The sequence below is a fragment of the Camelus dromedarius genome, chromosome 28 (assembly GCF_036321535.1).
Source record: "Camelus dromedarius isolate mCamDro1 chromosome 28, mCamDro1.pat, whole genome shotgun sequence".
Taxonomy (NCBI): Eukaryota; Metazoa; Chordata; class Mammalia; order Artiodactyla; family Camelidae; genus Camelus; species Camelus dromedarius.
Window position 1 is genome coordinate 11,044,512 of NC_087463.1, and position 12,735 is coordinate 11,057,246.

At 36.5% G+C, this 12,735-nt stretch overlaps 1 protein-coding gene across 5 annotated transcripts in view; it reads left to right on the forward strand.

Annotated features, from left to right (window-relative positions):
• DCC (DCC netrin 1 receptor) overlaps positions 1-12,735 on the forward strand; it is a 984,533-nt gene that overhangs the window by 483,727 nt on the left and 488,071 nt on the right. The gene's annotated exons all lie outside the window — the stretch shown is intronic.

Below are 12,735 nucleotides of genomic sequence, written 5' to 3' on the forward strand. Positions count from 1 at the left end.
CACTTTAAACGCTTATCTCCCGAATTGCTTCCTGTGTTTATCAGTGTGAGATTGCAAAGCCCCAGTAATCCGCACCCACCCTAGCTCTGTGTTGATTAGTTGCACAGGGGTTAAATGCAGTGTCTGAACACTTGCTTGTCGATTAAAATCCAGATACATCACTCTTTGGTCTAATTATTCCAGGTATGTAACTGAAACCTATCAAATATTATTATTTAACAAAAATGTTAAATAGCAAATGAGAGGTTCCAAACTATCTGGGGGAAATAAATGAAGAAATTGAATGAGAGACATTGTACAAAACAATATGTACTTGAATAGAAAAGTTAGATGTCATCTGAGACGGCAGGGCTTCTGAAGTTAAATTTAGATGGGCTGGTAAAATTGTTTAGTTAATAGGTAAATACTGTAGATATTATGTTGAAAGTGAACCGTTAAAATCAAACACATCTAAAGAAAACTTGCATAGCAAGAATCTAAATACATTTAAGAGGCACGGGTAGGCTCATTAAATTTAGATAGACAAGGTCAGCATGTATCATTGCAAACAAATAATTCTTATATGTGATAGTTACAAAATCAAACAAAATATGTAGTTTGGAGAAAATGCCTTAACATTTTGAATTTTGATTGCTTTTTCCTGTAACAACAACAAAAAGTTGTTTACCAGTCTTTGAATTTTTTCCTCTGGGATAAAACTTTTCTACCTTTTAAAGCATGATCTGGGAAAAATCATTGGCTCTTTAAAAATTACTCAGTAGAAATGAAAAGATACAGTATACTGATTATATCTGCTAACCTATATCTTAATATTATTATACTATCTGTTTTGCTTTAAAGTTTGCATTTGGCTTTAAAGTTTATTCAGAAAATGCTTTCATCTGCACACAGGGTAATCACATATATGATGGGTGAGGCAATGAAGTTGTTCTTTGATCAAGTCATAAATATTAAACTAAGATAGACAAAGGGCCCTAATTCTTTGGTTTTAGAAGTAGCATTATTCTAACTAAAATCAGCTATGTTTAAAATGGCAACAATTTAATTTACCCTTATTTTATATGGTAGTTTTTTGGCGAAACGAAGAGCTTTCACATTTGTGACATTATTTGTACAGTAAGGCCAAACAACTACTGTAGAAATTATCTTGTAATGTGTGTTACTGATCATAAGACAAATGGGGTTATGGGATGAGCTAGAATTTATAGCGATCATAAGTAAACCTCTAATTGCAAATACCTGAGGTCAAATCTTATACCAAATTAATGCACATGTTTAGACATGTAATGCTTCATTGATATCTAAAGTCAAATGTATATAAATTCTGATTCCTGAGGATAAACTAGTCAAGAAATATATGTATGGACATACACATATGTGCACACAGTGACATTCAGGGCATCTTCCTCTGTGTGTTCCTGTGCACAGCTGCATATTCTCCAGTTCTTGATTGCTGAGCATTAATTTTGTTTCCAAATTTTAGTTTTAGAAAAGGCAAACACTGAGCTGATTATTCTTATATCTTCATCATTTCTTTGCTTATATCCTAAAGGAAAGTGCCAAAGAAAAGTTGATGTTCTCACCAGCATTGCAAAAAAATTGCCCCTCACAAAAGAGTACATTTTTCCATTATATGTGTATCTAATAATTTTATAAAATTGAGTCTCTTTGTTCTATTTTGCATCCCTACTACATTCAGATTATTTTTATGGTTACTGGACATTGGTATTTTCTGTTTTGTGACTGACTTTCAGTCTTTTTGATCTTTATACATTTATTGAAATATTCATCTTTATTTTGTTGATTTACCAGAACTCTTTATATAGAAAGAGTAGTAATTATGCTCTGTATGCTCTGTGTGTGTGTATTTTGTTGTTGTTGTTTTGATTTTGGTTTGGTTTGGTTTTAAACTTTATATGGGGTACCAAGTCTTTCTTTATGGCTGCTGGATTTGTTGCCTTTAGACTTCCATTTTTATTCTAAATGAACCATCCTATTTCTAAAAATCTAGTTACAGATTATATGTTGAATAGGTAAGTTAGAAACATTATTAAATTTTAAATATAGAGCTGTGTTTCTATCTTGGTTTTCTTTCTTTCTTTTTTTCCTGAATTCTCTTGATAACTGGATATACATTTTAAGGATTTTCCACAGACTTAATATGATTTATAACTACTGTAGAAGGCATGGTTTAATTTGGGATGTGGTTGTAATGCTCCTTTACGTATTTTACCCAGGCTTTAAAATAAGTGTTGATATAAGATCTTTGATTCAGTCTTTGACTATTCTGATATAAAGTTAAGCTCATCCTGCAAGACTGAGTTTATATGGAAAACAGAATTTATTACTTTTTTTATAAGGACAAAATAATTTTATTCTCAGTGTTATTCAAATTTACTTTTCATCTCTTTTAAGAATTTAAGCATAATTTAAGTTCGTCATAAGATAAAATCCCACAAGAAATCCAAGCTTGTGCTTATAAGCTTTAATCATGCATTTATCAGACTCCTGTTTTGCCTTTCGACTCGTGATCCTTTCTTACCCTTAGACTGGCTTTGACTGTGAACCTGCATAAACTAACAGACTTCTCAATTAGGATATAATTTTATATACAACAAGATAAAGAGAAGTGCTGTGGTCTTCCTTAAGAGTTTCAGAGTTAATGTATGTTAGATATAATTTAAAGCATTTAAGTTAAAAAATTAAAACAAAGTACCATAATCAGTAAACCTATTGGAGAAATCTATATAATACAGGATTAAGGACAGCCTTGTGTAATATAAAGAAGATATTTTAATTTACAGATGTATTTTTTAATAATAGCCATTCACATAATATTCCTGACCTATTATAGTAACGATCAATACAGCATTGGTAGACATATTTTGAGTACATGCACTGCACTAGATTTGGGGAGGGCTACAAAAAGCCTTGGAGTCTGGCTCTGATGCAGTAGAAGTGTAGTTACAGATTCATACAGTTAGTTGCTTTATCGCCTTCTGAGTCAGATTTTTTTCCGTGTTGCATGTAAACATGGCATCTGTGAAGCTGTGGAGAGTTGATAGTCCCTGCTCTCATAAAAGATAGAGTCTAAAGCAGTGGTGACAGGAGGAGTTCTGAAGACGAGGCTGCAGAGGGAGGCTCTCTGAATACTGTTGGCAGCTTATACTTTGTTTCATCACTAGTGCCATGATGATTTTTTAAACTCTAGTTTAAAAAAAAAAAAACTAAAGAACGGCATTCTGCCCATTCTTATTTTTATAATATCCAGCTTTCTCACTCAAGAGTTATAATCACCATTTTTGAACCTTTCCTCCGTCTACCCATCTTTACCCTCATACGCCACCTCTCTGCATACAGTGAGACAACCCTTTATAAACTTTCAGGAGATTTGGCACTGCCTTCAGTCTAAAGTGATTCATTGTCTGAATCTGGGCAGAAATGCATACTTTAAAAAGGTGTTTGATCTTTAACCAGTGAAGGGCTCGACCTTGCACAAACTCTGTACACTGTCCACATATACCCAGAGGGAGACGGGTGGAAAGTTCACTCTTCAGTGAAAGCCATTAGGTCTAACATCAAGGAGAAGATGAAAATATTTTTGAATGTTCTAGAAAAGATTCTAGAATTCCTTTTGAAGCAGCCTGCAGCAATATAAACAATATACTATTAGAAGTTTACCTTTGTATCTAGGTTTTCTCAATTATTTGTCTTATCACCTTCCTAGAGAACTGTTGGCTAGAAGTGTCCCAAACTGGCTTTGTAGGACACAGGTAAGTCGCTGGGTTGGCCCTTCATACGTAATTGAAAACTTGAAACCAAACTTGAATTCATATCTTCCACCCAGCACAAGGCACATATACTCTATGTGGTGCTTGAGTTTATACTCCCAAGTAAACACCTTTGAGAGGAAGTCCTCTGAGACAGGTATTACCCCTGCCTGAAACACCTTCCTAAGGGACTAGGGTCCAGGTGTTACCCTTTAGGAATGTGTTCAGAAGGGCTTTCATTACTGACTCGAGCATGTTTGCCTTACACAGGTATGTTCAAGCCTGTTGGCAGTGGATTCAGAATATTCACTGTATTTAATATATAATATATATGTATATACACATGTATATGTACATGCATAAACATAGTATACACATATATACACAATACACATATATTCTCTATTTCTAAAAATGTGCACTGTGCATGAATTACCTAACTTTCTATCAAAATATTTCATCAACTCTCCATTGAGATTCTTGGTTTTTTCATACACCACTGCTATGGACTGAAACGTACCACCCTCAAATTTATATGTTGAGGTGTTAATCCCCACCATGACTGTATTTGGAGATAGGACCTTTAAGGAAGTTTTTAAGGCAAATGAGGTCATGAGGGTAGAAACCCGATAGAAGCAGTGTCTTTATAAGAAGAGGAAGAGATGTCAGGCCACCCAGTGCACACACACAGGAGCTGCCGTGGAGGGACCTGGAGAGAAGCCAGCACCTGCCAGCCGAGGAGACAGGTCTCACTAGAAACCAGCCCTGCTGGCAGCGTGATCTTAGACTTCCAGCCCCAGAACTGTGAAAAATTCAATTTCTGTTATGTAAGCCACCCAGTCTGTGGTATTTTGTTATGGCAAGCAGACTTATTCACCACAGAAAGAGTAGTTATTCTATGCATTCATCTGTTAAAAAGCTTCTTGATCCATTTTATACAGACATGAGCTACAGTAGAGAATTACATTACCAACATTTCTTACATATTTTTAGTACTGACAATCTTAAATTTGGAGGATGAAAAAAAGTCCCTCTTACAAGAGCAATGAATCAAAACCCATTTCTTCATTTATACAATTGATTATGTATAGTTGTAATATCTCCATAAATTTAATGTTCACTTATGTTATTTTTCTTCAATATCATCGTCTGTTTATTTAGAGATTTTTAAGTATAGGTACCACCTTCATTTTATATCCTATCATTTTAAATGATTTGTCTCAATTTTCATAGTATTATCATTAACCATGGAAAATATGCTTATTCTTTTTCTAAGCCAGTTCTTAGATATGCTCTATAAATTCACTTTACTACAATAAGCATGTAAATGTTTACACACTGCATCAACTCTCAGATATGTCCAGTAGTGGTAAGAAACATGATAATTAAAAATTGATATGGCTTCAAAATGAGTGAGTGAAATAATGCCATTTGCAGCAACATGGATGGACCTAGAGATTGTCATACTAAGTGAAGTAAGCCAGAAAGAGAAAGATGAATAGCATATGATACCACTTGTATGTGGAACCTTGAAAAAAATGATCAAAGGAACTTATTTACAAAACAGAAATACACTGGAATTTGACACAACATTGTAAAATGACTGTAACTCAATTAAAAAAAGTTAAAAAAAAAAAAAAAGAGACTCACAGACATAAAAACAAACATGGTTACCAAAGGGGAATGGTGGGGGGTAGGGATAAATTAGGGATTAACAGATACATACTATAATATGTAAAATAGATAAACAACAAGGACCTACTGTGTAGCCCAGGAGACAATATTCAGTATCTTGTAATAACCTATAATGGAAAAGAATCTGAAAAGGAATAATATATACACACACACACAAACACACACACACATGCATATATATATAACTGAATCACTTTGCTATTCACCTGAAACATTGTAAATTAACTGTACCTGAATTAAAAAATTGATATGGCTTTATTTCCTTTTATTTTTTATATATGCTTTAGTTTTACAATTTTTTTCTGAAGCATATGTGTCATTTGTTGCTACTTTCTGAGCAGGTTTAACTGGCCAAGCAGACAATTGAGCCATCCATTTGTTTGGAAAGTAAGTGGCACATTCACCTCCCATTACAGTGTTTAGTTGCCTCATTTATAAGACTTGCTGGGGTTACCCATTTTTGGTTTTAGGCTTAGGTTCTTAGCCATGAATGGAAAAGAGTTATCATAAAATATATTCAGATAATATTTATCCTTTTGTTACAACGTGTGACTCTTTGAATAAAGTTCTTCTGAATTTACAACATCACTGCTTCTGCCTAAGTAGCAGTCCTTAATTTTCATGTGTACATGTAATTGGCCTTTATTAGTAGTGACCCCTCTCACCCAGATGCATTCAGTGATCACAGTCATAAAAGTTGTGCCTTAGGTAAGTTTATATTGATTATCCTTCACAAGGTAGTTGCTAAATGGGTCATACTGAAATTAGTTTCCATGTAGAGATATGACCCCAAATGTAGGATACAAGGGCATAAAGGCAGAATTAAATTTGAAAAATTCAGAACCATCTATTAGCTGCTTCCTCTCATGACTGTGTTACTTTCCTCACCTGAGATCACCACTGTCAGTAGAGTATGCAAAAGCTTCATCCAAAATGACGTTTAGAAGATTATGTTGGATGCATATACGTATTAGAAGAAGAAAAATGGTAAATTCAGGCTGTTGGTAATAAAACAATTTGGTATTACTGTTGCAGTTATAGTGGAGACACTGGTTGGATGAGTGGTCGGGTTTATTTGTTCATTATACAGATATTTATTTGAAGGCCCACTTTGGGGATTTCTACTCTCCTTCCCTCTTCTTTTGGAGATAACAGTTTGAACAATGTTTTGCATTTATCCTCAAGATTATTATGATCTATTTTTTAATCTCGGGCAGATGAAGGAAGTAGAGGCCCCAGAGGGAAAGGAAAAGGCTATGTACTAATTCAGAGCATTAAAAAGGCAATCTAAGGCTCTGATTTTAATTAGCCCTAACAGTCTCAGCAAGGTGAATTGACCATCTGTGGTTTAGAAGGAGGAGAACTGCTGACAGTGGTGGAAAGTTGCCTAAAAGGGCATTTCATGCCAAAGTTTTTCTGAAGCACCAGAAGCACACGTTAGCCCAGAAGGAGTTACTATTACTCTGTAATAGGACTCCAAGTAAATCAGAGTGTTTTAAATATAAAAGTTTGCGAGAGTTAGCATCAGTCGTGCTTCCCAGTTTTTAAAGACTAGGGAGGAAGGATATTTCCTTATGTACTTTATACTTTCTGATTTATTATCTAATATATATAGGTATACTCATTTCAGTAATGTTAAGGTAATATTACATAGTTAGGTGTGGACTCATCTTTAATATAATCTGGTATATCTGAGCAGAATACCTCCAAAGCGTACCTGCTATTCATATACCTAAAATTCACACCGTAAGTCCAAGGCTCCCAGCACCACTTGGTGGCAGTGTACCTAAAGGCAAAAATCACCAACTTGGAAATGGAAGTCTTAAAGTGGTGGATTCTATTAAAGCTTTTGGAGTTTCTATCTGTACATTGGTTGATTCATTCATTCATTTGACAAATGTGTATTAAAATGCAATAATTCTCTTGCCTAATGCTTTAAAAAAAGCTTTATTGAATATTATGCATTATAATTCACATTCTATACAATTCTGCATTTAAAGTGTACAACTTAATGGTTTTCAGCACAATACAGATGTGTGACTCATCTGACCACAGGTCAGTTTTAGAATACCTTTGTTACCTCCTACCCTTTAGCTGTCACTCCCCTGTCTTCTTAATTCTCTCTTTCCCCTAGCTTACCCACAGCCTGAAGCAACCATCAGTCTCCTTTCTGTCTCTGTAGGTTTCCCTATTGTAGGCATTTCACATAAACAAAATCATAGAATATGTTATGTTTCATGACTGGTTTCTTTCACTTAGCATAATCAAGGTTCATCCTTGTTGTGGTAAATACCTACTTCATTCCTTCTATGGTCAAATAATATTCCATAGTATAGATATACCATGTTTTATTTATCCACTCATTAACTGAGGGACATTAGGATTGTCTTTATCTTTTGCCTTTTCTGAATAATTCTGTGTAAACATGAGTATACAAGTGTTTGTGTGAACCTATGTTTTTAATTCTCTTGGGTGTATACCTAGGAGTGGAATTGCTGAGTCATGGTAACTCTGTGTTTAATCATTTGAGGTACAACCAGAACGTTTTGCAAAGTGGCTGTACTATTTTACATTCCCACCAGCCATATATGATGATTTCTATTTCTCTACATTCTCACCAATACTTGTTATTAGCTAACTTTTTAATTCTAGCCAGCCTGTTGGATGTATAGTGATAGCTCATTATAGGTTTGGTTTGTATTTCCCCGATGACTAATGAGGTTGAGTATTTTTTTCAGTCGGTTTATGGGCCATTTATATTTTTTTCTTGAAAAAAATATCTGTTTGGATCCTTTCTTCATGTTAATCTGGGTTATTTGTGTTTTTATTACTAAGTTGTAGTGACTTTTTATGGGCATATGTGTGTGAGGTGAACTATGCCATTTTGCTAGGAACAGACTCAATGGAATGCCACAGGGGAACTGCTCAGGGCAACATGAGGTCATTGGCTGCCTGGGTGAAAGTGAGTCCACAAAGCGTGGTTTTTCATGCTTTGTTACACTCTTTAACTGACTGTGTGTCATGCATGCACACTGCTCTTTGATCACTAGATCTGACACAGTGCGCACCCATGCAGCAACCCCCTCCCTTCCCTCTGCTGCCCTAACTTCCTTGTTAATTTCACTGCTAACACTTAATGCTTTGGGTAAGCAGTTTACACAGAAATTCATACCGTAGGTTGTAATCACATAGCTGAAGTTGGTTTCTCACAGGGAGGGGCTATATCTTAGTCATTTTCATGTCCCCAGTATCTTGCATACTAGTTGGCATGGATGAAGCATTTAAGACATATGTAAGAAATGCACAGTTTTCTCAGAATTGAATTTAGATTTTCATCCTAAATGTTGAATTTCAGTAGGTGGAAGAAAAATCATCTTACTCATTTAGTCCTTCTTGTTACAGAAAAAATAAAAAAACACAGAACAACAACAAAAAGTTGTGCATAATCCTCACACTCCAAGTCTTTTTCATTGTATCCATATTCTTAGGGTTCAGAAAAGCTTTTTCTATGCATGAAGTTTTAACTGCACTACAATTAAGACGTGACAAAATTTTCTAAATCACAATAGAAGTGTTTTACTATTTACCCCTTGTGAAGCACAGTTTGGTTTCAAGTTCAGTATGAACAAAATGCATGAAGTTAAAGATGCAGCATCTGCAAAATCAAGTGAGACGTCTCGTAAAGATGAAGGGTAAACGTTCTTGTTCAGCAGCATCCCCCCAAATGTATCTTTATTATGAGGTATTCCTAGCAAAAATGAAACAAAACAAACAAAATCCTCTGTGGTCACCTCAACTTGGGAAATGTTGGATCAAACAACGTTAAACAGATGCACCCTACAGTCTCCTCACAATCTCTAACAGGCTAATGTTTGGGAAATGCTGTGTGCAGTTAGCAAAGACTATAGAGTTAAGTAATTTATTTTTCATGTTTGGAGGATGCAAGAGTGCTTCAGGTGAAGAATATCCTATTATCAGCAGTAAGGCTGCCCCAATGTAGCTTATATGTAATTGCCATGTACCATATACATTTCTGTGGAAACTGCCTCCCCAGCTGAAAGGAGATTTTTACCACGGTTAATGGGTGTAGCCGATGTTTTATTCTCGCAGTTCAGACCCATTACACATTTTGTAGGAAACAACATGGTGCCATTTTAATCACCGCCCAGTGCTTCTCTCCTGCTAAGAAAAATAAATGTGGTATTTGTGGGTTTGCTTCTACTGCTTCTTTAGAGGACCAGCAAAGAAAATAATTAGTCCTGGTGATTAAATTATGTAATTCAATTTTCCCTTGGTGTGTTCTTACCAATATTCAAGAAATAGCAAATCCAACTGCTGAATTCTCCATAATAATACTTTATCACTGATTTGCAGTGCATGTAAACAAAAGAAACTTCATTGAGCTGCGGGATTGTGGGTGGGTGGGTGTGTGAGTGTGATTCTTAAAGGATGGTTAGCCAGATAGAGGTGAGGACTGTGCATGTGGTATTGTGATTCTCCTTTAGAATGATAATTTAGGTTGTAAAATTCCTTGGGAATTAAGACCACACAGGGTCACTGTATAGATGTATGCAAGAATGTAGAGTGAAAGGAGGGACACTTTCCTTCTTTGATATTTAAAACAATAAGAGTATAATCAGAAATGAAATTCTGGCCTCAGCAGAAGGTATCAATGAGTGAGTTTTTCTCTCCCGCACCTCTTTATGGCCTTGCATGTAAACAGAGGAGCAAGTCTGTTCTCATTTTTCACTTCCACTGCAAACAGTTTGGTTTTCTTCCTTTTGGCTGAATGCTTTAAGGGACACTTAATGCTTATCAGCATCTCCCCTAAAATTGGGAGCATTTGTTTGATTATGAGTCTCATCCTTCATTCTATCCACATGCCCTCCTTCCACCATCTTGCTCTTCTGTCTGCTCCTCCAGTCTACTCCAGTTTATACGTGACGGGGTTACTGGATGAGTAGTCGTGAACACATCACTTGATCCGAGCATCATACGTGCAATGGACTAGTGACACCCAACCAGCAGCGTTGTGATGAAGATTAGACTAAGTGAAATGATACATGTTCAGTGCAACTCCAGGGCAGTGCCTGGAGAGTAGATAGAGCAGGTACTTGGAAAGTGGGATTTTTGTCATTATTGTTACTAACAGTGGGTATCTGTTCAATCACACTCATTTCTGCTTAATTACTCAAACTCAGAATAGCAAGTCTCATTTAGATCTTATAAGTTGGACAGCTCTGATCACCTCCTGATGTTTCAGGGAAACTCAAGGAGAGAGAAGCTATGATAAAAAAGAGGTGACTCTAAGAATGCCAGATCTTAGAGCAATAAAATACAGGATCAATAAACCAAAGTTGCAGAAGCGGGATTCGTGAGAGAAGGTCAATGAGTTTTGCTGGTTTGAGTGGGCTCTATAGTCTGGGGAATTGGCATGAACTAGCATCTCGTACATATAAAGCATTTAATAAATACTCTATTTGATTATTTTAAAAACAAATTGAGCTAAAAATATTATAGGCTTTCTTGAGGGAGCTTTTAAGAAGTATCTACCATGATTTACACTTTACCAATGACTACGAAAAATGTCAACATTATAAATTATTAAGAAAATCACCTAGAAAATATTCACAATTAAGTTAGCTGTGGATAATAAGGAATATTCATCATTCACATATATAATGCTTATGAAAAGTTTCAAAATAAGTAAAGAGAGTTTGGTTTAATGAATCTGTACTCAGTGTCGTAATATATTAAACCCAGTCAGCTTTGGGCCCTCCTTACCTTATACTTTACATTAAATCCATAATAGTTCAACCTCCAGGATGTATTTCTAATCTACCCACTTTTCTCTATCCTGACTTCCCTTACCCTAAATTCAACTACTCTCATCTTATCTGGACCAGACCTATAACCTCCTGTCTTGCTTTGTCTTGCCTAGTACTGTAACCCATTTCTCACCCAGAATGATCTGTTAGCAGGTTAATCAGAACCTAGGATGTCCCTTCTTAGAAATTAAAACCCCCAAGGTCCTTCCATTTCTCTTAGACTAAACTAAAAACTCATTACCGCATCCCACTGACTTCTGTAGGATTTAGCTTGCATTTACTTTTCTAACTTCATCACATCCTACCTCTGTTCATAGGCTCCACTGACGCTGGCCTCCTGCCTTGTCCTTGAACAAACCAATTTCCCATCTCAAAACATTTAGGGGTGGCTTCCCATGTCTGGAGTTGTCTTCCCACAGCTCTTCATGGAGCTGGCTCCTCGCCCAGATCGTATCACCAAGGCCACCCTCTCCTGGGGCTCATCCCTGTCCATTCTGACTAAATCAGCCTCCTCTCAGTTACTCTGTTCCACCATCCTGGTATTACTCCCTTTGTAGTACTTACTGCAATCTGTTACTATCTCTGTACTCATTCACTGCTTCTGTCTTCCCCAGAGTAGAGAGTCCTTACCTGTTTTGTCCACAATTGTATCTCCAGAAACTAATCAGTTGGTCAATCCATTGAATTAGTGATAGGTTGCATCGTCATCTGCATTGATGTTATTGTGACCCACATTTATTGGGCATATATGTTAGGTGCCAGGCATTGTGTGAGGTGCTGTGCTTCCTCATTTAATAGTCTCAGCACTCTGTCAGGGAAGTGCTCTGTTTATTTCATCTTTAAGATGAAGAAATTGAAGCTCAGTGTCATCATCACCACCTTCATCATCATTTTAAGGAAGCAGAACTAGAGTAGCTGTTGCTTCCCTGTCTGATACAGTGGTCGGAGGAAAGAGTAGGACCTTTAGATACGGAGAAGCCCATCACGACAACACAAATAAGCTGATCCGAAGGTGAATCATCAGGGGCGCCTCTGGCAAGCGAGAAACAGAGTGAAATTGTAGAAGTTGTGTAATTCTCAAGGGATGGTCTCCAGGTTGGCAGCACTGGCATCGCTTGTTAAAAATGCAGATTTGTTCACCTTGCCCTCACCTGCTGAATCAGAGTCATAGAGTTGGGGCCAAGAATCAGAATCTTTCAGGTGACTCTTAAGCACTACTTCAAGAAAAGGAAGACCAATGTGGCCACTAGAAAAAGAAACAGGAGGTTCATAAGAGTAAGGCAAGGCATTCACATTCAAAAACCAACCAAACAAAAAGTAGGGTTAACAGGCAATGTACACAGACCTGTTACCAAAACTGGAGTAGAAGGTAGGGGCTTGGACATATAGAAGAATGGGAGGGAGTAGGGGGAGTGGGGCAGGAAGTCAGAGTAGGCTAGACA